Genomic DNA, 26,042 nt, shown 5'->3' with positions numbered 1-26,042 from the left:
TGCACTGACAGCTACTAAAACAGGTGTTTTCTTTCCTGATTGTTCGTTGTAACAATAACATAAGCCTGGAGCTGCAGAATTATCATATAGATAATGCTATCAGAAGCTGCATGAGAGCAAAACCAAAACAAATAAAAAAGTTTATTAAAAACCCAAGTCCATATAAAGGGAGAAGTGATTGCTCCCATCGGCATCATTTAAGCATCTGGGTTCAGCCACTACTGAGCCACAGGTACCAAGGGGTTTTTCAATTCATGCGGCAAAATTTCCTTTGAGCTTGACGCAGTCTGAATTGTGTTTTTGTCCTGTCACTTACAACCAAAAGAATCTTGATTTACAGAGATAAATACCAGGGATGGGAACTTGGCCAGCAGTTGAGTATTTTTCTCCTTCCAGAATTGAGCTTTGTGCCATGCAGAAATCACTGTGAATGTGCCCTGGATAGAGAGCAACAAGGGAGTCCCTCTGCCTTGGGGCTCATTGCCTAGCAAGGGATGGAGCTCTGAGAGTGGCCATAACATGACACCATGCTCTACAGACCGAAGTCACCAACATTCCATTCTGGAGAATTTTTGTACATGTTCACCAGTCTTATTATTATTTGCTTGTAAAATGTTTATATCAAGTTGACCATAAGAAATCTGTGAATAATACATTGTATCATTCACTGGACAAACTATGTTATTTCTATCGCATTAAAATAAATATACATAAGTAGTGAAATAGGGTCCATCCATGTGTCTTAAAATGGACCTAAAATCTTGTCACCTAACCTAGTGGTAGGCATCTTAAACTCACTGAAAAATCAGTGTCAAAGATACACAGATAGGGTTCCACAGGAGCACAAAGAAAAGGGGGACAGAGCTCAATCCTGAGCACATTTGCACTTTGAAACAAACCTTCTGGCAGAAAAGTAACAGACAATTTGCTGGATTGAGTCTGAGCCTGTGATTCCTCTTAAGAAGCTACTGAAAATGTCTCTGAGTATTGATCAGTAGTGACTCCTCTAAACTGGTATTAGTGAGGATGGATCCAGAAGGGGCAGGTATGAGAGATGTTTCAGGGTGAGATGGTCAAGATTTGGTGCCTGCTTGGCATAAAATGAACACACAATAGAGTTTGGTTGACTAGGCTAATGTTTGTGTGTCATTAACCAAGGAAGGGAATCAGAGGAGGAAAAAGTATAGGGATGGAGCAAGGGAGATGAAAAATTGCTTCTGGGGACAAAGAGCTTGACTGACTCATGGTATAGCATGGTGGAAAGGCTTAGAGACAGCAGGAAATGTAGTCTGGATTCCTGAAAGTGCTATGTACTGGACAAGAATGTCTTGTCAATGTCAATAAAAGAGGCTTCACTACACTATTAATTTTTTTAAATGCAAATTAAAATAAGAGTCACTTTTTAAATCAGCAATTTTTGAAATTATAATTCTCTAGTTGAGCCAAATTGAGAGAAAATGGACGTACCTGCAAATGTCTGGGAGGAGTTTAAGTTGGTTTAAACTTTCAGCAATGCATTTTGGCAAGGCATACCCAAGGCAAGAGAGACGAGCCCACTTTTTGACCTACCACATATATATCTAGGGATTTACTCTAAGAAAATTATCAGCTGTATATGCAAAAATGTATTATTAAGGATACATTTCAAAATTTGCAATTATAAGTAACTGAACATTTCAAATTGATCAAAAAAAAAAGTGATCCTGCCAACTATGGTACATTCTTCTAACGAAATAGCATATAATATTGAATTAATGTTAACTGATACAGGAAAATGTACAAATTATTTTGCTAAATTAAAACAAAGTTCATGCTCTAGAACAGCATAGAAATTATTATCTCAATTTTTATAAGAGATAAGATTTTCACCAAAATCTTGATAAACTTTGTCTATCAGGAATAAACAATAAAAATGTCCCTAGTTTATAATCACAGGAATATGAAAACAGCAAACACATATGCACATATCTAGGATAACAAAGTACTCCTGAGACTACGGTAAAATTCAGTTCTGTCTGACCCTCTACTAGTTGAGACCAAACCCTATTCTTGGAGATGATGTTATCAAGAGGATAACATGGCAGACCAGGAATCTTTCTCCCCACTGTTTTGAAGTACAAGCCCCCCACTGGGGGTTGGAGTTTCGGCAGTGACAAAATACTGAATCTAAGTTCTAAAAAAATTACTTATTTTCACCTGGCTCTCATTCCTTAACCTAGTTATCACCCACATCCTGGATGAGATATAATAATAATTATATGATAACTATTTATAATAATTCTATAACCATTATATTATTAAAATAACAATAATTAATAATTGCTTATTATCCTAATCTTTCTGATTTTAAGGTTCTGTGTAGTTTATAAAGCACTATTATGTGAAACATCTCCTTTAGTCCCTATAGGAATAATGCAGATAATGTTTATGAGGCCAAAATTTTTGATCAGCACGCTGTAAAGTGAATACTTGCCTCAAGACACCTGTTAATAATCAGCACAGTATCTTCCACTATGATCTTTGGCATGGATTCTGGAGCTGTTTTTTTTTTTTTTTTTATCAGCTCTGTGATCCCAGGAAAGTCCCTTAACCTCTCTGCTTCAGTTTTTCATTCATGCAATGGATGTCCTACTTCCTGTGTTCTAGGTTTGTTGTGAGGAAACAGAAGCAGACCCACATTGCAAGGTGGAGACCCACTCTTAGTGCAGATGGTTCTCATTAGAATTCTGCTGGTATTTGAGAAGCAAGCAGGTTTCCCTTTGGGACAGTCCGCTGGATCAGCCTTTAAACCCAGTGCTCCAGTTCGGAACCAGACTGCCTTGGCACATGGGAACACAGGGCCACCTTAGTTCTCGGTGGCTCCCTTCCGGCTCCAGTAGCGTCCCCTCAGCCCTAGGACTCAGAACACTCTGCCCTACTGGTTTATTCGCCAGGTTTTCTCCTTGCCCCAGCAGCACATGAGCCTCCTGGTAGGGCTTTCCCCTTGGTCCCTGCCACTGGAGGGATATAGGCACATTGTAGGCTCCAGCTTGACGCTCTTGAATGAGACCTGTTTTGCTAAGTAGACACAGATTTGCCGTAGGCGGTGGTGGAGCCAGCAAGGCAATGATATGTGAGGGGCCAGCCAGCTCAGGGGTTCTCGTCAGAAAAGCCTGAAGGAGTTAGACACAGATAATTACATGGATAGAGTGTATTGATGCATTTGGAAATTTGGTACATGAGGAAAAGTACAAAGGAAAAAAAACCTGTTTTCCAGATTTATCTTGTTCATCATCATACCTAACGTTTATTAATTATATATAATATATAAAATATATACAATAAGTTGCATATAAAATATATAAAATTAAATTATATATATACATATATATTATATATGCACACATATATATCATATATATACACATATATATCATATATATACACATATATATTATATAGAGAGACACACACACACACACATGCACGCAAACACACACAGGCCTTATTCTAAATATCCTTTGTATATTAAATTACTTAATCCTTATCATTCTATGTTATAGGTTCTATTGTCATTCCCATTTTACAAATGAAGCACAGAGATGTTAAATTTATGTTGCTCAAGGCCACGCAGCATTTTGCTCTCTATATTGTGTGCGCATATGAAACAAGCAATGTGAACATGGATTTTCTTTAAAATATATGTATTCATGCGTTTACTCAACATTTTTAAAAAGTAGCCACTATGTGCCAAACATTGTTCTAAGTGGTGGGGATACAGAGAATAAAGAAAGAACTCAAAGCGTGGATTATTTTGCACACGGAGGTGTCCGTAGGGTGTGGGGGTGAAGCATGTGATGTCTGGAGCCAGCCTGTCCATACTCAAGTCATGCACATGTGCTTACTAACTGTGGGCTCTCCTGCAGGTAACTCAGTCTCTCCATGCCTCAGCTTGCTCATCTGTATAATGGGAATAATTATAGCACCTACCTTTAAGAGCTGTGCTGTGCAATCAATGAGTGAACACACTTGGAATTCTTGAACAAAGCCCGTCCCACGGTGAGCATTACATGTGTGATTTTCCTTTCTGGAGGGAGAGAAAGAGACAATAAGTATTTGCACAAATCGGAATAACAATGGCAAGTGCTCTGGGAGAACCCAAGTGTAGTGATTCCCCAGAGGTTTGGGTGGCCAACTCCTATGGCTGTTCAGGCAGACTGCAGGGCTGATACAGGCTTTGGAAGAAAGGACAGGATGGGACAATCTTGCATCTCAGGAGAAAGAAGTCTAGTACTTACAGACTGAGGGGGAAGTATGCTTTTAGTGTCAAGGACAGAAAGAGTATCTATGGGGTTGGGGTGTGTGGAGAGGTGGGCCAGATCCTACAGGGCTTGATAAGCCAGAATTTGGATATTATTCTAAGGGCAACAAGATCCTGTAGGGGAGGATGAATCTGACCCCTACGCTCTTGGGGTTTTGGGCTGGGCTTGAGAATTATGTTGACATAAAACAGATCAAAATGAGAAAAACATACAAATTTATGTAATGTAAGTTTTGGATGGTATGAGAGCCCTTATAAGGATATAAAGTCTCAAAGAAGCACTTCGAGTTGAATGTTTATGTACTGAACTGGACAAAGAGTAATAAGCTGTGAAAATGTGACAAGGCAAAGTCACTTAGGCGAGGGTAGCTAGTGGATGGAGAAGTGGCTAGGAATGTTAGTTTGTACATATTTCTTTCAGCTGCTGGTTCTCAGTGATAAAAATGTCACTTTACCCCTGGTATCAGGAAGACTTCTTTCATATGGAGATTTGCCTCCTGCTTTTAGGAGGAAGAGGGACAGTGTCAGAGCATCCTTTTGGTTCCTGCTTATTTAAGTGCCTTTAGCTCAAAATGAATCTGATGTCCAAGTGTCTCAATATTTGGGGTGACAGGTTCTATCACATTTCAATGTCATTACAGAGTTTTCATCATGAAGTGACGTCATATGATTTACCTTTAAAACAGTTCATTGGGTTGCCTTCAGGAAAATGGGCTGCAGGTGGGCACTATTGGAGGTAAGGAGAGTGAACATGGGGCTACTGCACTGCTCCAGGTGGTGACTTGGTTTATTGACAGTGGTAATATTGGAGACTGAGAAGTGGATGGATTGGGGGTATGCTTTGGGACGAGCATTAACAGGACTGCTGATGGAATGGGCCAGGTAAGAGCACAGAGAGGGGAACAAACTATAAAAAATATATAACTCTTGGATATGCAAACAGCAACTGACCAGATGGCGGTGCCTGCCACAAAATGGGGAAGACTGGTTATTGAGCCTTTTGTGGAGGGCTCATGTGTTCCCCTCTGGGTGTGTTAAAATTGCTATGACCATTAGAAATCCAAGGGGGGTGGGCCTGGCTGGCTCAGTCAGGGGAGTACAAGACTCTTGATCTGATCCTGGGTTTGTGAGTTCAAGCCGTATGTTGGGTGTAGAGATTGCTTAAAAATAAAATGAGGAAAGAAAAAGAAAGAAAGAAAGAAAGAAAGAAAGAAAGAAAGAAAGAAAGAAAGAAAGAAAGAAAGAAAGAAAGAAAGAAAGAAAGAAAGAAAGGAAGAGAGAGAGAGAGAGAGAGAGAGGGAGGGAGGGAGGGAGGGAGGGAGAGAGGAAGGAAGGAAGGAAGGAAGGAAGAAAGAAAGAAAGAAAGAAAGAAAGAAAGAAAGAAAGAAAGAAAGAAAGAAAGAAAAGAAAGAAAGAAAAAGAGAAAGAAAGAAAGAAAAAGAGAAAAAGAGAGAAAGAAAGAAAGAAAAGAAAAAAGAAAAAGAAAGAGAAAGAAAGAAAGAAAGAAAGAAAGAAAGAAAGAAAAGAAAAAAGAAAAAGAGAAAAAGAAAGAGAGAGAAAGAAAGAAAGAAAAGAAAAAAGAAAAAGAGAAAAAGAAAGAGAGAGAAAGAAAGAAAGAAAGAAAGAAAGAAAGAAAGAAAGAAAGAAAGAAAGAGAAAGAAGGAAGGAAGGAAGGAAGGAAGGAGGAAGGAAGGAAGGAAGGAAGGAAGGAAGGAAGGAAGGAAGGAAGGAAGGAAGGAAGGAAGGAAGAAAGGAAACCCAAGGGGAAACTGAATAAATAAGCAGTTGGATACAAAGGCTGGAAATCCAGGGATGCGCTAGGTGGAGGATATAGCTTGGGATCCACAGTTATAGAGATGGCATTTAAGGCCCTGATGTAGACAAAACCACCTAGGGAAGGTGTATGGATGAGAGGACGCAGGGCTGAAAACCAAGGCATTACATTTACAGGACATTGAAGAATGCTTTCCCTGTTCTCTGCAAACACAGTCTCTCCCCCCTGCCCCAGGGGTAATGACTAGTATGAATCTGGTACAACGAGTGTGTACCTTTCAATGTCATGTTAAAAAAAATTGGTGTTCCAATATTTCATAAATATGGAATCTTTATGAAGGAGAATATTATATCAAAGATATATAGATTAAGAAATAAAATTGTCCTTCCCAGGAAGGCAGAACCCCTAGATTCAATGTGAGCTGTTATTCTCTACCATGTTGGCAGCAATGTATTGTTGAGTTTTACATTATTTTGAATGTTATTTAAATACCATCCTGAATTTTACTCTATAGCTTGACTTTTTCACTCCTCATGTCTGTTTATATTGAGGTATAGAGATGTAATGAATCTTTTTTTTTCCTGCTATATAGTATTCCTTTTTCTGTCCTGCCACTTTTGCTCCATTTTCATATTAGTAGATATTTGAGTTTATTATAAGCAATATAGATGGGGGCATTCTCGTGCATATCTCTCCTGACACACCAAGCAGTTTATCTAGGAATAAAATTGCTAGTTCATTGTATATTTGCATCTTATACTTTTACAGATAATGCTAAATCGCTGTCCAAATCAAACATACCAATTTATGCTCATATCATTCGTGTCTGGGGGTTCACATGGCTTCCCATCTCCACCAAAACTTTCCGTTGTCAGACTTTTAAATTGTTTGCCAATTTAGGAGGTGGAAAATGATATCTCGTTGCAATTTTTAGCTGGCTTTCTCACATTACTAATGAGGTTGATCATCTTTGCTCTATTTTTTTGGCTGATGTGTTCATTTTTTTAGCAAAATAGATATTCATGATTTTGGCCTTTTTTCTACTAGGTAACTTGTTTTGTTTTTCTCACTGGTTCCAGAAATTCTTTATAAAGGTTATATGTGTGGTGAATAACAGTTCCAAGTTTTTTTTTCTCTACTATTTTTGTTAATGGTTTATTTTTTTTTATTTTATTTTTTTAAATAAAAAGACAGAGAGAGAGAGACAGCGAGAGAGGGAACACAAGCAGGGGGAGTGTAAGAGGGGAAGCAGGCTTTCCCCTGAGCAGGGAGCCCGATGCGGGGCTCGATCCCAGGACCCTGGGATCATGACCTGAGCCGAAGGCAGACGCTTAACGACTGAGCCACACAGGCACCCCTGGTTTATTTTAATAAAGTAAACAAAGTTAAGGTTTTATATTTTATGTAATTTATCAGTCTTTTTCTTACTGTTTCATGTTCAGAAGCATTAAATACAGTCCTTACTTATGAGGTCTTACTGGCACAATAATGATATTTTATTCCAAAAGTTAAGTTTTCCTTCATGAGGGGTGGGAAGAATCCTTTTCCTTTTCCTTTTGCTCACCTGTAAGGGCAAGTCATATCGACATGGAGGTTGGATTTTTTTTTTTTTTTTTCTTCTCTGTATGTTCACTGAGGATGTGGCCTCCTAAGTCCTGGGCTTCTGCCCGCATTCTGTTTCAGCTGCTCACTTATGGTAAGCAAAAGTCTTCCCTCTGTCACCTGTGGGCATCATATTCAATAGGAGGCTCACAATTACCAGGGATTGGACAACACTGGGGCGGCTACCAGTTTTCCTGACAATTCATCACTCGGGATTCAAGATCATATTCTATTTTGAACCCAGAGTGTCACCAGCTAGACCCCAAGACCTGACCTTTATTGCTCACTTGCTTGTACCCACTGACCTTTGTCCCAGATTTTCCTTAAGCTCTATTTTCCAGTTTATCTCTTAACTCGGGCAAGGGACTCTATGGGCTTAACATCCCATGGAAACTGAAACCACTCCTCCAGCTATAACAACTGCCCAGAGGAAAGGCTCTGGTGGTCCAGACCACCGAAACAGTTTGAGCTAAACTCCCTGCCTTGTGCCTGAGCAGATAGACCATGGAGTGACTTCTAGAATGATCAACAACTACCTTTACTTCATTATAATACTAAAAGTTCTACCCAAGGAGGAGCACATGCCTCATTCACGTAACATTTAATGTGTGCATTAGCACATTTCCTTAAGGTGCATGCACAGCCTTATGTCCATCTCTACATACAATCATAGGGCTTCCTTATCGAAATATTCACTCTAAATAAAAGGAACCCATGCACCCTTGCTCAGGGAGTCACAGCTTTGCAAGTCATTCACTGTGATCTCCTTATTTGCTGCAAATAAAATTTCCTCTGTGCGACAACCCTACCTGGTGTATCTTTGACTCACCAAGGCGAGAGCTTATGTTGGTTCAGTTACAAGAGGATTTCTAGTATTTTCTGGCAATCTTTATTACTCATTTAAATAGATTTAAAAAATGCTTTTCCCATAAGTTTTGGTTTTTAGCAAGAAACTATACCTTTTGTTTCTTTTAAAAGATCTCTAGATCATCATTTTGTCAGAAACAAATGTCCCATGACTATTTTTGTAAACTGTGTGGTAGAAAATACATGGTTTACTTATTTACTTTCTTATGTAACTTTTTTTTTTAAAGATTTACTTATTTATTTTAGAGAGAGAGAGAGAGCCTGCAGTGGGAGGGGGAGAGGCGGAGGGAGAGAATCGCAAGCAGACTCCATGCTGAGCACGGAGCCCAACGTGGGGCTCGATCTCAGGACCCTAAAATCCTGACCTGAGCTGAAATCAGGAGTCAGAATCTCAACCAACTGAGTCACCCAGGCTCCCCCTTGCTTATGTACCTTTTAAAGAATGCTTTTTCATTAAATTACGTTTTAAGAATCTATCCATTCATGACTGTGGTTCCTTTCTTTAGCTGATGAATATTCAGTATATTAAATTAATCCCCAAATGTGTGAAATCTTAGTGGAAAAAATTAATGGAAAACAAGAGTACTTTGAAAATACGTAAACAAACATATTAGAATAAACAGATTTCAGTGTCTCTGTTCCTAGATGGATCTATACACCTACATAGAGGAAACTTTTCACATTGCGAAAAGGCATTGTTTTCCTACATTGCTGGTGTTAATCACAAGCCTCTCACCTTCATTAAATCACCAGTCTTGTTTCCTTGCTTTGTTTCTTCATGATTCCCAATATCTTGCTCCATGACCCCATGCTGTTCCAGTCTGGTCTTTATCAAACTCTATCTGAGCAGATAATCAAATGCGCAGCATGTGTCCTAAGGTGACCTTCGACCCAAATACCTCATGGGAGAATGCTCTGGATGTGGGTGCAGGATTCCTACCTACATTATTATGATCACCAAACTAAGACAGCTATCATTTTATTGAACATCTACTATATGGCAGTTGATATACAGAGTAATTGACATCATAAGAAAAAAGGTTTTTAATTCCATGTTATTAATACGAAAAGTGAAACTCAGCCAAGTTAGAGAATCTGTCCATACTACAAGTGTGGGTTTGTATTCAGTGCTTTCGGACATTTTACACAGCATTGCCCCACCACAGGAGTAGATCTATAGGACCCAGTTGCTACTGAGTACTCTATTCAAACACAATATTTTCTCAATCATTCTGCCTGAAATTTCTCCGAGATATTTTTTTAAAGGACTAGGAAATTTTACTCTGCTGGCTCAGTCTTCATGGATTGTACTTGCAGTGTGTGTCAGCTGATGATGCATATCAGCCACCCCAAAACTAGAGGTGTAAAACCACATTTTATTGATCTTACAATACTGTGGGCTGAAAAAACATTTCTTCTGGTCTGATTTCTGCTGGACTCTATAATGCATCGGTGGTTAGCTGTGAAACAAGCTGCTGTCTGGAGCTAAGATGGTCTCACTGGTATTTCTGGCAGTTGGTTGGCTGGCAGCAGGGATGCCTTGGTTCTCCTCCATATGGTTCCTCCTGCTCCAGAAGGGCAGCTTGGGCTCTTTCCTATGGCAATTTCAGGATTCCAAGAACAGCAAGTGGGCAAGCCCCAAAGCACTAGTGCTTTTAAGCTTCTGCCTGAGTCATTTTGCTTATGCCCCATTGACCAAAGCAAGTCATATGGCCAATTCAATTTCAAGGGATGGAGAAATACACTCCACTGCATCACAGAGCAAAGCAGAGAGCATTCAGGCACAGGGAGATTTTGTGGCCAGTTTTGCAATCTATCAAAATTATGATTTGCTATTTTTGTTTTATTCACTATTTCACACATTCTGGAAATAATAAAGCTGTGGTAATCATTCCATGTGAACATGCTTTCTATAAAAATTTGGAGATTGCTTTCACCAAAATGTCTTCTGTGGGGGTGTTACAGAAGAATAATCCCTGTGGTTTCAGTTATAAAAAGAATACTCCCAGGGCTTAGTGCTGATGGGAACTCTCTTCCTCATTACCCACAAACCATTTGTTTCTGTGTCACCTCAAATGTCCATACCTCTTGATCCCATCCCCTGCTACATATCAAAATTGGGATCGTGGTCAATCCACTGGCTATCTCACTTGATTCTGTGGTTTTACTGACTTTTACTCAAGTTAGGTGGGCACTGTCTTGGAGTTTTGATACCTCCTCCAGTTCTCTGACAAAACAGTTAAATTAACAGCTGCTGAAGAGGGTTTATAGATATTTTTCCATTGCCTTTTCTTTTTTTTTTTTATTTTAAGTTTTTATTTTAACTCCAGTTAGTTAACATATAGTGTTATATTAGTCTCAGGTGTACAATATAGTAATTCAATACTTCCACACATCACCCAGTGCTCATCATGACAAGTACACTACTTAATCCCCATCCCCTATTTAACAGGGTTTATGTTCTTAATTAGGATATTTTCTAGATTATTCTGGAATGCATGTGTAACTTTTTATTAACCAGAACTTCATACTGCATTGTTACAAGAAAACAAAACCAAAAAAACCCAGAAAACAAACAAAGCATCTATTCTGTATCTTCCAAATGCCAGGAAACTTATACATAATATATTTCATCCTTGTTATGCCAAATACTCACAAGAAAACCACATCTGAGAAGTTATATAATTGAATTAAAACCAGAGATACTGGTTTCAAATTCAGCTTTACCAATTAATGGCTAAGCAAACCTATCTGAGTTTCACATATTTAATCTATAAAATAATGCTGTTGATATGCACTTCAAAATGTTACTGTAAATATAAAATTAGATGATGTATGTGGGAAAGCTTTGTAAAGTCAGGAGTAAGAACATTTACAATCCTGAGAGTCAGTGTGGCTCAGTGGAAAACTATAGAGACCTGGGTTTATAATCAGCTTATCCACTTTCTAATTGAAATGGAAGGGGTAGGGGGAGAAGAAAAAAGGCATGTGTCCCTAATTTTTAACTCCAAATTCAACTTTTGGGTACATACAGTCCACCAGGCAGAAGCTGAATTTGGGATTAATGGGAATTTTTTTAAAAAGTGACTTTTTCAAAGAAATTAAACACCTAGTTTTCAATCCTTAGACTAAAGTACTTTCTTTCAAACTACCCCCATAATAAATTCCAAATCCTGCTTTAAAGAAAATATACAAGTGTTCATTTTTAGTCATGTGCCTTCTATCTTACCACACCCAAGAGTGTGAGCAGAGAGGATAGCCTCATAGTTGGACCAGACCCCTTTTGTTACACGGATATATGATTTATCGCTGGATGCCTGCCTGTGAGTACACAGATGATCCCCCTTCCCATCTTTCAGATTTACCTAACACTGATATTTTCTTGTTCATTAACCATTCATGAGCATTTCTCCAAAGGTACATTGCAGTATTCATATACAAATAGATGTTCAGGAACTCTGTAACTATAAATGTTTAGCATGCTAGGATAGTGGAATATGCTCTGGTAATTCAAGAATCAAAGTTAAAACATATTTCCCAGCCAAAAGAACGATTTGTGGAAGAAAAGTTTAGCTTTCTTCTATCAATGTCAGTGTGAAGATGATATCTTTGCCTCAGTTTGAAAAATATAAAATGTATTTCCTATAATAGCTGACACACACACATATAATACATATACACATACATATATACTTTTATGAAGTTTAATAACTTTGGCCAGTTGATATTCTCTGTTTACCTTTCATTAAAGCAAGCATCAAACAAAAATCTACACCTTATTATCAAAGTAGCATCTCTATACTCTTTTATGAAGAGTCTGGGAGCAAACATGGTAAAACTAGGAACAGTCAGAGAAAAAAAAAGTTGCCTATACTCACTACTACTCAGTCTTCCTTTTGCCAAAAGCAGTCATGTAATAACTTCAATTAACTTGCAATGAACTTTAATTGGGAGCCTTCCTGAAGGCTTTTTCCTACAGGAACCGTGCACAGTACTATAAAACAACTTTTCTTTTACTCTCTTTCTTTCTTTTCTTTCTTTCTTTTTCTTTTTCTTTCTTTCTTTCTTTTTTTTTTTTTTTTTGACTCTTTTGAGCAAAAGAGCAAATCAAGTGATTGGCATTCAGTGAAAGAGGAACCACCTTACCTGGAACAGGCAACTTCATTTCTCAATACAATTATTTTTGTAATTACTTTTTTTTTGAGGGGGTGGGGAAACCTATATTCTCAGTAACAACAATTGCATTGAAAAACTCATTATAGATCCTCATTCTTTCAGTAATTTAGGCTGTGAGTTGTATTCATAAAATTATTTTCTGCCAGGAAAAAAAGTGCTTCTAGCTGCATGCTTCATTTTCAGAGCAATAACTATAGAGAGATTGACTTCTAATTTCTCCCAGAATGCAATGAATTCAGATGCTCTGAGGAATTGGACTGGATTCATTCTTATTGAAATTAGGGAACATGAGGAATTTTACCAGCTACCTGGTGTTCACACAAGACTCAAAAGAAGTGGCTAGGGAAAAAGAATGTCACTGATGCCTTCATTTGAGAAATGTGCAGGAAATGCTGGGCCAAGTCTGCAGAGGGATGAGATGATCCCCTCCCCCAGCACAGAGGTGTTCCAGCAGGACATCATGTACGTCCTCAAGCATCTCACCACCTCCATCTGTAAACTGCAGATTTCTTCCTCTTGAAACTTCCTTATTATAAATCTGTGGCACTGCAGGCAAATTTGGGTCCTTGTTCCCACCCATTGCCAAAATGTACTTCATCAAATTATTCAATTTTTTTTTGAATGAGACATATTTCTCTGAACCGAGCCTTCTGCTTTTATGCCAGAATAAACCCTGTCTACAATGATGCGCACTATGGGAGCAGAATGTTTTGTCTAACATAGTTAACTGTATGCATTAATAAATTCTGAGGGAAACAATGACTGCCTTCACATTCCAGGCATTTTGAAAGCATTGTCTTAGGATATTCCGTGTGGAAGCCAGAAAATTGAGTCTTTTAATCAACTTATTAAAAAATTTATTTTCTTCTGCTAGAATGGTTATTGTGTATGATGAGGAGGGAAGTGTTATTTATTGTCTACAATTTTCCATGAAGTCGATATACATCTCATTATTTTGGATTTTTTTTACTTCATTTTCTTGGAATTGAGAGGAAGGTGTGGAGATTTCCCATATGCCCTCTGTCTCTGCATGTACAGAGCCTCCCCCTTTATCAACAACTCTCACCAGAGTGGTACAGTGATCAAGGATGGACTGACACTAACACATCATAATCAATTTTACATCCCTGGTTTCAGTCAGAGTCCACTCTTGGTGGCACACATTCTAGGGGTTTTTCAACAAATGCCTAATGACGTGTATCCATCATTATAACATCATGCAGACTATTTTCACTGCCTTACAAATCAGCTGCGCTCTGCCTATTCATCTCTCTACTCCCACTGCTGGCAACCAGTGATCTTTTTCTGTCTCCGTAGTTTTGCCTTTTCCAAACTGTCATAAAATTGAAATCATACAGTATGCAGAGTTCTCAGATTGGCTTCTTTTGCTTGGTAATATGCACTTAAGGTTCCTCTGTGTCTTTTCATGACTTGAAAGCTTTTTTTTTTTTTTTTTTTTCTGAATAACATTCCACTGTCTGGATGTGGCATAGTTTATCCATTCACTTACTGAAGGGCATCTTGTTTGCTTCCAAGTTTTGGTGATTATGAATAAAGTTCTATAAACATCTGTGTGCAGGTTTTTGTGTGACATAAGTTTACAACTTCTTTGAGTATATACCAAGGAGCATGATGGTTTGGCAGCTTCCTATAAAATTAACATATCCCCTCTAAAACCCTCAGTTTGTTACTTGGAATCCATAGTCTTTCATGGTTCATCTCCCCCTCCAATTTCCCCTCCTTCATTTTTCCCTTCCTTCTCCTAATGTCCTCCATGCTATTCCTTAGGTTCCACAAATAAGTGAAACCATATGATAATTGACTTTCTCTGCTTGACTTATTTCACTTAGCATAATCTCCTCCAGTCCCATCCATGTTGATGTAAAAGTTGGTCCATTTTTTAATCAGGTTGTCTAATATCTCATTTTAATTCCTATAACAGATATGTCACCTACTAAGATCTCCATTTTATAGCCTAGGAAATTCAGGTGCAGAGAGATTAAGAAATATCTTCTGGTGGGTCAAAGTCAGAATTCAAATTCCTTCCTGAGAAGGTTTGACACCCATATTCCATGGCTTTAATCAGATTGCCTTCTAGAATAGATGCTGAGAATTATCAGAGACAATTAACACCAGTGCCTCTGTATTGCCTGACTCATGTTGGCTCATGCTCCTGCTTCTTATTGATCATCCCATAGATTCTCTCTCTGTCCTGGACCCCTTATCCCACAAGTACTGAATTAATTCTGTCTGAGATGAAAAGTACTTATGCTGCTTCTCTCACTCTCTCTTTGGGGCAAGTTCTAATATTATCACCATTCCTCTCCATTAGGCTGACTAGGTTCAGGGACTTCTTTTCAAGTTCCTGTCCTTGATGGGTGCCTGGGAGGCTCAGATGGTTAAACATCTGCCTTTGGCTTAAGTCATGATCTCCAGGTCCTGGGATCGAGCCCCAGCTCTGGCTCCCAGCTCAGCAGGGAGTCTGTTTCTCCCTCTCCCTCTGCCTCTTCCCCTGCTTGTGCTCTCTCTGTCTCTGTCTCTCTCAAATGAATAAATAAAATCTTTTAAAAAATTTTGCTGTCCTTGAAAGTTAAGTCCTCACCTTTAACCCCAACCTGGACACAAGGGTCTTGTTATTTATAGACAGAGTTTTCAGACCCACTGCCAACCTGAATTTCTATGTATCACTAACTGTCTAGGTTAAGATGGTAGCTGATTTGCCATGAGTGATTGATTAGTCCCCTCTCAGACTCCAAAAAAAAAAATTTCCCTCAAAGACACACAAATAGAATAACTATTGAAAATGTGTAAAAAAAAAAAAAAGAAAAAAGAAAATGTGTAACTGTGGATAATAGAATCTATGGGCCAAATTCTAGAGGATGGTAGTTTCTCATGACAACATCATCTGTAAAGACATATTGAAAATCATATCACTGAATCTCTGACAGATGATCCCAGCTTTGAACCAAAGCATGGTAGGGGCACAGTGATCAGTCCAGCATCCCTATGGTCCCTGCCACCAGGATCATTCCTTGGTAGATCTGTTCTGTCAGCATAGTGTGACACAGGGTCATGGCTTGGAAGCACCTTTAGCTTTTTGCTCTAATTCCTGATCTTAACACTTCCTCAAACATTTTTTTTTTAATTTTATTTCCACATGAGACAAGCTTCCATGTTGTCAGAAGTACACTTATTCCAAAAAAAAGTAATGAGAAATAAAAGCACAGAGCAATATGAGAAGCTCACCTATAAAGATGGATACCCCTATAATTTCAGATATCTTTCACACCACCTCTTCTCCTGTATTTGTTATTTCTAAAGTAAAAGGTGTGTTTTTTAATTTAAATTCAATTAACCAACATATAGTACATCATTAGTTTCAAATGTAGTGCTGAATAATTTATCAGTTGTGTATAACACCCAGTACCCATCATGTCACATGCCCTCCTTAATGCCCATCACCCAATTACCCCATGCCCCCACCCACCTCCCCTCCAGCACCCCTCAGTTTGTTTCCTATAGTTAAGAGCCTCTCATTGTTTTAAACTGGGTTCACCCAGAAGTGGCTCCAGAGACTAGATTTTGAGTGAAAGGTTTTATTTGGGAAGTTGGGACATGATCCCAGGAACCACTAGTAAGGAAATGGGGAGGATAGACAAGCAAGTAAAGAAGTAAATAAAAGGTATGTTCTCTAGCAGATTATTCTGTGGACAAGTTGAGCTCAGCCGTGCCAGAAAACCTTGGGACACAGTGTAGAACATACCCCTGAGTCATCCTGCCCAGTGTAAAGGAGGTTGGACTTCTCATCCTTCAATTGCCATTTGTCAATGGTCGAGAGATGCTGCCAGGGACATATCTCTCAGTACTGCTGGCCTACAGTGGAGGTTCATAAAAAGCCACAGGTAGAGTCCTAGATGTCTGCAGCAAGTGACTGTTGGCAGGTACTGGAATGATGAGAGCCAGGAGGAGGTGGGCAGGATACCAATAAAATCTGTTATAATTGTTGTGTTACAAACTCAACTAAAATCTCTCTTCTGGATGTCCTGCCACTTTTGGGAGGCAGTTTGGGAAGACAAATAGACAAAAACTTGACACCATAGAGGATAGAACTAGGTTTGAAACCCAGTGCTGCCAAATAAAGAATCTTGTAATCCTGGGGCAATTACTTAATGTCCTTGAGCCTTAGCAAGGGATACCGGTAGTTATATCTTTATGTGATTATTTCTTCTGTGTGATGCTGAGGGTTGTAAAGCATCTGCTCCAGACACTGCCTAGGCTTTTCCAGGAGTCCCCATTTCCAGCTGGAAAAACACTCCTTTTCCCAGGTGATCAATTACGGAGTAACCCCACTCCTCTCATTACAATGTATCCCATTCTCTCCTAAAAAGGAATTATTTTTGGGGAGGAGCAAGATGGTGGAGGAGTGGGAGACCTAAATTTCATCTGGTCCCAGGAATTCAGCTAGATAGGTATCAAACCATTCAGAACACCTACAAACTCAAGAGGAGATAAAAGAAAAGAATAGCAGCAACCCTCTGAACAGAAAAGCGACCACTTTCTGGAAGGTAGGATGTTTGGAGAAGTGAATCCTAGGCAATAAATGGGAAGATAGACCGAGGTGGGGAGGGAGCCTCCTTCAGCCAGCTACCAGCAAGTGATGGAGCCGTGGGGAGCACAAAATTGGAACTTTTAGAAGTCAGCTCCACTGAGGGGCATCACTCCAGTGGCTAAGTGGGGGGTGGAACACTGGCTGGGACAGTGTGGTCTCAGGACCCTCAGGGTCACAGAAAGACCGGGGGTGTCTGAGTGTGGCAGAGCTCCCAGGTATTGGAGTGGGGAAGCTGGCTGCAGAGACGGAGCCAAGGAGTGGGCTCTCAGCTTGGAGTGGCCATAAACCATGATCCACGGCACAGTTGGGCCCCTGCACTTCCAGCAGAGACCCAACAAGGGGCAGATCCGGGAGACTCCCTTTCCCCCGCCAAGAAGAGCGGTGCGTGAGTGCACTGCAGGAATCTGCTGGGTTTGGAGACTCCACACGGGGTCGTGTGACAGAGATAGAAATGCTTGGTCACAGGCCAGGTGAGCACGGAGTGCGGTCAGAGACTGGGGAGACAAAAGTGATTGACTGCTTTTCTCTGGGGACTCACCAAGGAGCGGGGCCCCGAGTTCTCAGCTCCTCTAGCGTGGAGATTGAGAGGATGCCATTTTTACTCTCGTCCTCCAAAGCTGTACAGAAAGCTTGAAGTTAACAAAAGCTACGGAGAGCAAACCCAAGCAGATCACTTAGCTGGGCCACGGCAAGGGTGGGGCAATTCCGCCTCTGGCAAAGACATTTGAGAACCACTGCAACAGGCCACTCCCCCAGAAGATCAGCAAGAACAGCCAGCCAAGACCAAGTTAACCGATCAATGAGAATGGCAGAACTCCAGCACTAGGGGAATACAGCACATAAAATTCATGGCTTTTTTCCCATGATTTTTTAGTCTTTCAAAGTTAATTTTTAAAATTTTCTATTTTTCTCTTTTTTTATTTTTTTAGTTGAATTTTTCTTCTTTCATTTTTCAACCACCAACTTACCAATTCCTTTTTAAAAATCTTTTATTAATTTTTCATTTTTACAGTCATATTCTATCACTTCATTGTATTTAACCTTATTTTTTGTATATATATAAGTTTTTCTTTCTTTAAAATTTTGGGGTACAGTTTCTTCTAACAGACAAAAATATACCCTAAATCTAGTGTATGACTTTGTCTTAGTCTCCCGCCTGATCATATTCTCACTGTTTTTTTTCTTTTTTAATTTTTTTCATTCATTTTTTTCAACCAACTTGTTATCAATTCCTTTTTTAAAAGCTTTTTAATTTTCATCTTTACAGTCATATACCATCCCTTCATTGTATTTACCCTTATTTTTGTATATATATATGTTTTTTCTTTCCTTAAAAATTTGGAATACAATTTCTTCTAACAAACCAAAATATACCCAAAATCTAGTGTGTGGCTTTGTTATATTCACCAGCCTGATCATATTCTTTTTTTTATTTTTTCCCCTTTCTCTTCCTCTTGGTTTTGTGTCTCTTCTGATTTGTTTAGTGTATATTTTTCTGGGGTCGTTGTTACCCTTTTAGCATTTTTAGCATTTTGTTCTCTCATTCATCTATTCTCCTCTGGACAAAATGACAAGACGGAAAAACTCACCTCAAAAAAAGAACAAAAGGCAGTACCAACTGCCAGGAACATAATCAATACAGACATTAGTAAGATGTCAGAACTAGAGTTTAGAATGATGATTATAAAGATACTAGTTGGGCTTGAAAAAAGTATAGAAGATACTAGAGAATCCCTTTCTGGAGAAATAAAAGAACTAAAATCTAACCAAATCGAAATCAAAAAGACTATTAATGAGGTACAATAAAAAATGGAGGTTCTAACTGCCAGGATAAATGAGGCAGAAGAGAAAATTAATGATATAGAAGACCAAATGATAGAGAATAAAGAAGCTGAGAAAAAGAGAGATAAACAACTACTGGATCACAAGGGCAGAATTTGAGACATAAGTGATACCATAAAGCGAAACAACATTAGAATAATTGGGATCCCAGAAGAAGAAGAAAGAGAGAGGGGGCAGAAGGTATATTGGAGCAAATTATAGCAGAGAACTTCCCTAATTTGGGGAAGGAAACAGGCATCAAAATCCAGGAGGCACAGAAAACCCCCCTCAAAATCAATAAAACTAGGTCAACACCCCGACATGTAATAGTAAAACTCACAAGTCTCAGAGACAAACAGAAAATCTTGAAAGCAGCTCAGGACAAAAGGTCTGTAACCTACAATGGAAGAAACATTACATTGGCAACAGACGTATCCATAGAGACCTGGCAGGCCAGAAAGGACTGGCATGATATAGTCAGAGCACTAAATGAAAAAAAAATATGCAGCCAAGAATACTATATCCAGCTAGGCTGTCCCTGAAAATAGAAGGAGAGATAAAAATCTTCAAGGACAAATGAAAACTAAAAGAATTTGTGAACACCAAACCAGCCCTATAATAAATATTGAAAGGGGTCCTCTAAGCAAAGAAAGAGCCTAAAAGTAACATAGAGCAGAAAGGAACAGAGACAATATACAGTAACAGTCACCTTATAGACAATACAAATGGCACTAAATTCATATATTTCAATAGTTACCCTGAATGTAAATGGTCTAAATGTCCCAATCAAAAGACACAGGGTATCAGATTGGATAAAAAAACAAGACCATCGATATGCTGTCTGCAAGAGACTCATTTTAGATGCAAAGACACCTCCAGATTGAAAGTGGGGGGGGGGTGGTGAAAAACCATTTATCATGCTAATGGACATCAAAAGAAAGCTGGGGTGGCAATCCTTATATCAAACATATTAGATTTTAAACCAAAGACTATAATAGGAGATGAGGAAGGACACTACATAATACTGACAGGGTCTATCAAACAAGAAGGTCTAACAATTTTAAATACCTATGCCCCTAACATGGGAGCAGCCAATTATGTAAGCCAGTTAATAACAAAATCAAAGAAACACATCAAAAACATACAATAATAGTAGGGGATTTTAACACCCCCCCTCACTGAAATGGACAGATCATCTAAGCAAAAGATCAACAAGGAAATAAAGGCTTTAAATGACACACTGGGCCAGATAGACTTCACAGATATATTCAGAACATTCCATCCCAAAGCAACAGAATACACATTCTTCCATGGTGCACATGGAACATTCTCCAGAATAGGTCATATACTGGGTCACAAATTAGGTCTCAACTGGTACCAAAAGATTGGAATCATTCCCTACATATTTTTGGACCACAGTGCTTTGAAACTAGAACTCAATCACAAGAGGAAAGTTGGAAAGAACTCAAATACACGGAGGCTAAAGAGCTTCCTACTAAAGAATGAATGGGTCATGGGGCACCTGGGTGGCTCAGTCGTTAAGCGTCTGCCTTTGGCTCAGGTTATGATCCCAGGGTCCTGGGATCGAGCCCCACATCAGGCTCCCTGCTCAGCGGGGAGCCTGCTTCTCCCTCTCCCATTCCCCCCCTGCTTCTGTTCCCTCTCTCGCTCTGTGTCTCTCTGTCAAATAAAATCTTAAAAAAAAAAAAAAAAAAAAAAAAGGAATGAATGAATGGATCAACCAGGAAATTAAAGAAGAATTTAAAAAATTCATGGAAACAAATGAAAATGAAAACACAGCTGTTCAAAATCTTTGGAACGTAGCAAAGGTAGTCCTAAGAGGAAAGTATATAGCAATACAAGCCTTCCTCAAGAAACAAGAAAGGTCTCAAATACACAATCTAACACTACACCAAAGGACCTGGAGAAAGAATAGCAAATAAAGTGTAAACCCAACAGAAGAAGAGAAATAATAAAGATCAGAGCAGAAATCAATGAAATAGAAACCAAAAGAACAGTAGAACAGATCAACGAAACTAGGAGTTAGTTCTTTGAAAGAATTAATAAGATTGATAAACCCCTGGCCAGACTTATCAAAAAGAAAAGAGGAATGACCCAAATAAATAAAATCATGAATGAAAGAGGAGAGATCACAACCAACACAAAAGAAATACAAACAATTATAAGAACATATTATGAGCAACTAATGCCAGCAAATTAGATAATCTGGAAGAAATGGAGGCATTCCTAAAGATGTATAAACTACCAAAACTGAACCAGGAAGAGATAGAAAAACTGAACAGACCCATAACCCATAAGGAAATTGAAGCAGTAATCAAAATTCTCCCAACAAACAAGAGCCCAGGGCCAGATGACATCCCAGCACAATTCTACCAAGCATTTCAAGAAGAATTAATACCTATCCTTCTGAAACTGTTCCAAAAAATAGAAATGGAATGAAAACTTCCAAACTCATTTTATGAGGCCACCATTACCTTGATCCCAAAACCAGACAAAGACCCCACCAAAAAGGAGAACTACAGACCAATATCCCTGATGAACACGGATGCAAAAATTCTCATCAAAATACTAGCCAATAGGATCCAACAGCACATTAAAAGGATTATTAACCACGACTAAGTGGGATTTATCTCTGGGCTGCAAGTTTGGTTCAACATCCGCAAATCAATCAATGTGATACAATACATTAATAAAAGAAAGAACAAGAACCATATAATCCTCTTAATAGATGCAGAAAAAGCATTTGACAAAGTACAGCATCGTTTCTTGATCAAAACCATTCAGGGTGTAAGGATAGAGGGTACACACCTCAATATCATAAAAGTCATTTATGAAAAACCCAATCTAACCAAAGAGGCAAAGAATCTGTACTCAGAAAACTATAAAATACTCATGAAAGAAATTGAGGAAGACACAAAGAAATGGAAAAATGTTCAATGCGCATGGATTGGAAGAACAAATATTGTGAAAATGACTATGCTATATAGAGCAATCTACACATTAATGCAATCCCTATCAAAATACCACCCACTTTTTTTAAAGATATGGAACAAATAATCCTAAAATTTGTATGGAACCAGAAAAGACCCTGAATAGCCAGAGGAATGTTGAAAAAGAAAAGCAAAGCTGGTGGCACCACAATTCCGGAATTCAAGCTCTATTACAGAGCTGTAATCATCAAGACAGTAGGGTACTGGCAAAAAAACAGACACATAGATCAATGGAACAGAAGAGAGAGCCCAGAAAAGGACCCTCAACTCTATGGTCAACTAATCTTCGACAAAGCAGGAACGAATGTCCAATGGGAAAAAGACAGTCTCTTCAACAAATGGTGTTGGGAAAATTGAACAAGCACATGCAGAAGAATGAAACTGGACCATTTTCTTACACCACACACAAAAATAGACTCAAAATGGATGAAAGACATAAATGTGAAACAGGAATCCATCAAAATCCTTGAGGAGAACACAGGCAACAGTCTCTTTGACCTCAGCCACAGCAACTTCTTCCTAGAAACATCGCCAAAGGCAAGGGAAGCAAGGGCAAAAATGAACTATTGGGACTTCATCAAGATAAAAAGCTTTTGCACAGCAAAGGAAGTAGTCAACAAAACCAAAAGACAGCCAACAGAATGGGAGAAGATATTTGCAAATGACAGATCAGATAAAGGGCTAGTATCCAAAATCTATAAAGAACTCATCAAACTCAACACCCAAAGAACAAAGAATCCAATCAAGAAATGGGCAGAAGACATGAACAGACATTTTTCCAAAGAAGACATCCAAATGGCCAACAGACACATGAAAAAGTGCTCAACATCGCTCGGCATCAGGGAAATCCAAATCAAAACCTCAGTGAGATACCACCTCACACCAGTCAAAATGGCTAAAATTAACAAGTCAGGAAACGACAGATGTTGGCAAAGGTGCGGAGAAAGGATAACCCTCCTACACTGTTGGTGAGAATGCAAGCGGGTGCAGCCACTGAGAAAACAGTATGGAGGTTCCTTAAGAAGTTGAAAATAGAACTACCCTATGATCCAACAATTGCACTACTGGGTATTTACCCCAAAGATACAAATGTAGGGATCCGAAGGGGCACATGCACCCCAGTGTCCACAATAGCCAAACTATGGAAAGAGCCAAGATGTCCATCGACAGATGAATGGATAAAGAAGAAGTGGTATATATATATACAATGGAATATTATGCAGCCATCAAAAAATGAATTCTTCCCATTTGCAACAACATAGATGGAACTAGAGGGTATTATGCTAAGTGAAATAAGTCAATCAGAGAAAGACAAGTATCATATTATCTCACTGATATGAGGAATTTGAAGAAACAAGACAGAGGATCATAGGGGAAGGCATTGAAAAATGAAAGAAGACAAAACAAGAGAGGGAGACAAACCATAAGACACTCTTAATCTCAGGAAACAAACTGAGGGTTGCTGGAGTGGAGGGGAGTGGGAGGGATGGGAAGATCTGGGTGATGGACATCGGGGAGGGTAGTACTATGGTGAAGACTGTGAATTGTGTAAGACTGATGAATCACAGACCTGTATCCCTGAAACAAATAATACATTATATGTTAGTAAAAAAATTAAAAATAAAAATAAAAAAGCAGTATTTTTAACCTTCAACACCAGCAGAAAAGCCAAGGGTGAATACATCAATGGCATTTGTAGGACATGGATGTCATATCCTGACTCAAATTCCTCATTCTCGTGGGAGGACAGCAACCTCAATGCTTGGCATTTCATGGGGCTAAGGATGGAAAAGAATGTTTCAGAAGTTCTTGAATCAAAAGATTGAATTAAGAGCTGAATGGTGAAGGAGTGGATAGGGATGGGGAATGGTCTAAAGAAATGTTTAGGTCCATAAACAAGAGAAGGAAATCTGAACTTCTCATTGAAACTAATAACAGGACACAAACATTTACAGTATGTAGTCTGGTGGTTGGAGGCAGATGGCTGTCAAGGGGAGCAGAACAATGTGCCTTGGGGGAGGGCCTTCTGTCTGGTCCATACGTGTATGTCCCAGCATCTAGAATAGTACCCAGAGTATAATATAGTTCATGTAATTATTGGATGAATAAATAAATCATTGAATTCTCTGAGGGTTTACTTTCTTGAGATATTTTTGGAAGGACAACAATGCAAAAATGTCCCAGGAATAGAGCTTCTACTTGCAAAAGCAGCAGGTGTTCTCTCAGACCTTTTTACCTTACCTACCATTGTCCTCCTAAACAATACGTATGTCTTGGGCCACTATTCATTTGTAACATTTAATTGGATGTGATCATGTCTTGTTGGAGCGTGGGTGTCCTGAAACCAAAGTTCATTTCATAGTTTCATACCCTGTGTATATTCCCTGCCAAACCTGTTATTTTAGTTAATTGATTCATTAATCAGTGGGGCAAGCTTCCATGCTCACTTCTCCTCCCTCCTCATAGTCCCACTTGTGTGCCTAGGATCAACTGAGTAAAATGGAAGTGGTTGGAGAAGCAGAAAGTTTCATGACTGTCCCAGTATAGCTGCAGGTGGGGACAATGAAGTAAAAAGAACGAGTTAAGTCGAGTCTAATCCCAGCCACTCGCCTCTCTGTTCAACTCTGGGCCGGACAGCTGACTCCTCTTAGCCTCCACCTCCTCTTCTGTAAAATGGGTAGTTATTAAAGCAGACACATCATCATGTTCACAGCACATCAGGTGACTCTAAATTCTTTGTCTTCCTACCATTCTCTTAGCCGGCTCAAGGGCTAAATTGTGCAGCTGGACTCTTGCCAAAACAGTTAAATAGGTTTATTTTGATTCTGCATTTTTAGTTTAAGCTGCTCTTTCTGACCGAACAAGCCCCAGAGTTGAAGGCTTGCTATTTATAAACAACGTGACTCTTTTCTCGCAGAGACTCTATTTTTAGCTTTAGCTAAATCACGAAGATTTTGTGTTTGTTAAAATAAATTCATGCGGCAGAGATTTTTAAACTCCAAAGTGGGATGCAAAATCATTTCCCGAAGAATAAAGTCTTGCATTTTTAATTTTTCCTTAAGTAGTTTTAAAAAAAAAAAAAACCCACTAGATAATTAGGTTGTCTACAACAATGCTCTGAATAAGTTAGGCACAGTAAGAGAGTAGTTCCCCTTTGTTTGCAATTTTGCTTGTCATGACTTCCCTTACTCATGGTCAACCGCAGTCTGGAAGCAGATGATCCTCCTTCTGACATACCATCAGAAGGTCGATAGTAGCTCTGAAGGACTTAAGAACTTATCTGGTCCACCTCCTCTGTTTAAGGATGTGGAAACTGAGTACCATAGGGAAACAATGTTCAAGGTCATATGGCTACCTAATGTCAGAACTGAGATCAACCACAGTGCCTTAGTCAGCTTCACCAAAAATGAATGAATAAATAAATAAAACTTTGCCCCAGTATAACTACTCATGAGATATCATTGATAAGTCATGGGTAAACGCACAAATTTTTGGTCCTGGTGAGGGGATATTTCTTAAAATTAAAACCTCTGAATTAGCATCATTTTCCTAAAAGTATAGCTTTAAAGTAGGTATGAGTTGAAATACGTGTATGTATGGTGTTTCTTTGAAATTTTGTTTCCACATGGACAGATAAGAAGGAGTACAAGTGTTCCAGCCTTGTTGGGTATTCCTTTCTGTATAAACATTCTCTGTTCTGAGTAAATGCTGGACTCGGGCTTCTGCTTGCATTATGGGGAGGCATAGAGAAGTCTAGATCTAGACACTGCCACAAATACATTCTCTCATGTTGTCTCCCTCCCTGTATTCATTTTTCCACATCTCTGGTCAGTGAAATTTTTACTGCAGTGTGAATGGTGAGCTCAAAAATACAAGTTTGAG

This window comes from Mirounga leonina, unplaced genomic scaffold, assembly GCF_011800145.1.
Source record: "Mirounga leonina isolate KUSES-001 unplaced genomic scaffold, KU_Mleo_1.0 Mir_129, whole genome shotgun sequence".
Classification (NCBI taxonomy): domain Eukaryota; kingdom Metazoa; phylum Chordata; class Mammalia; order Carnivora; family Phocidae; genus Mirounga; species Mirounga leonina.
Note: the sequence above shows the minus strand (reverse complement) of the source record.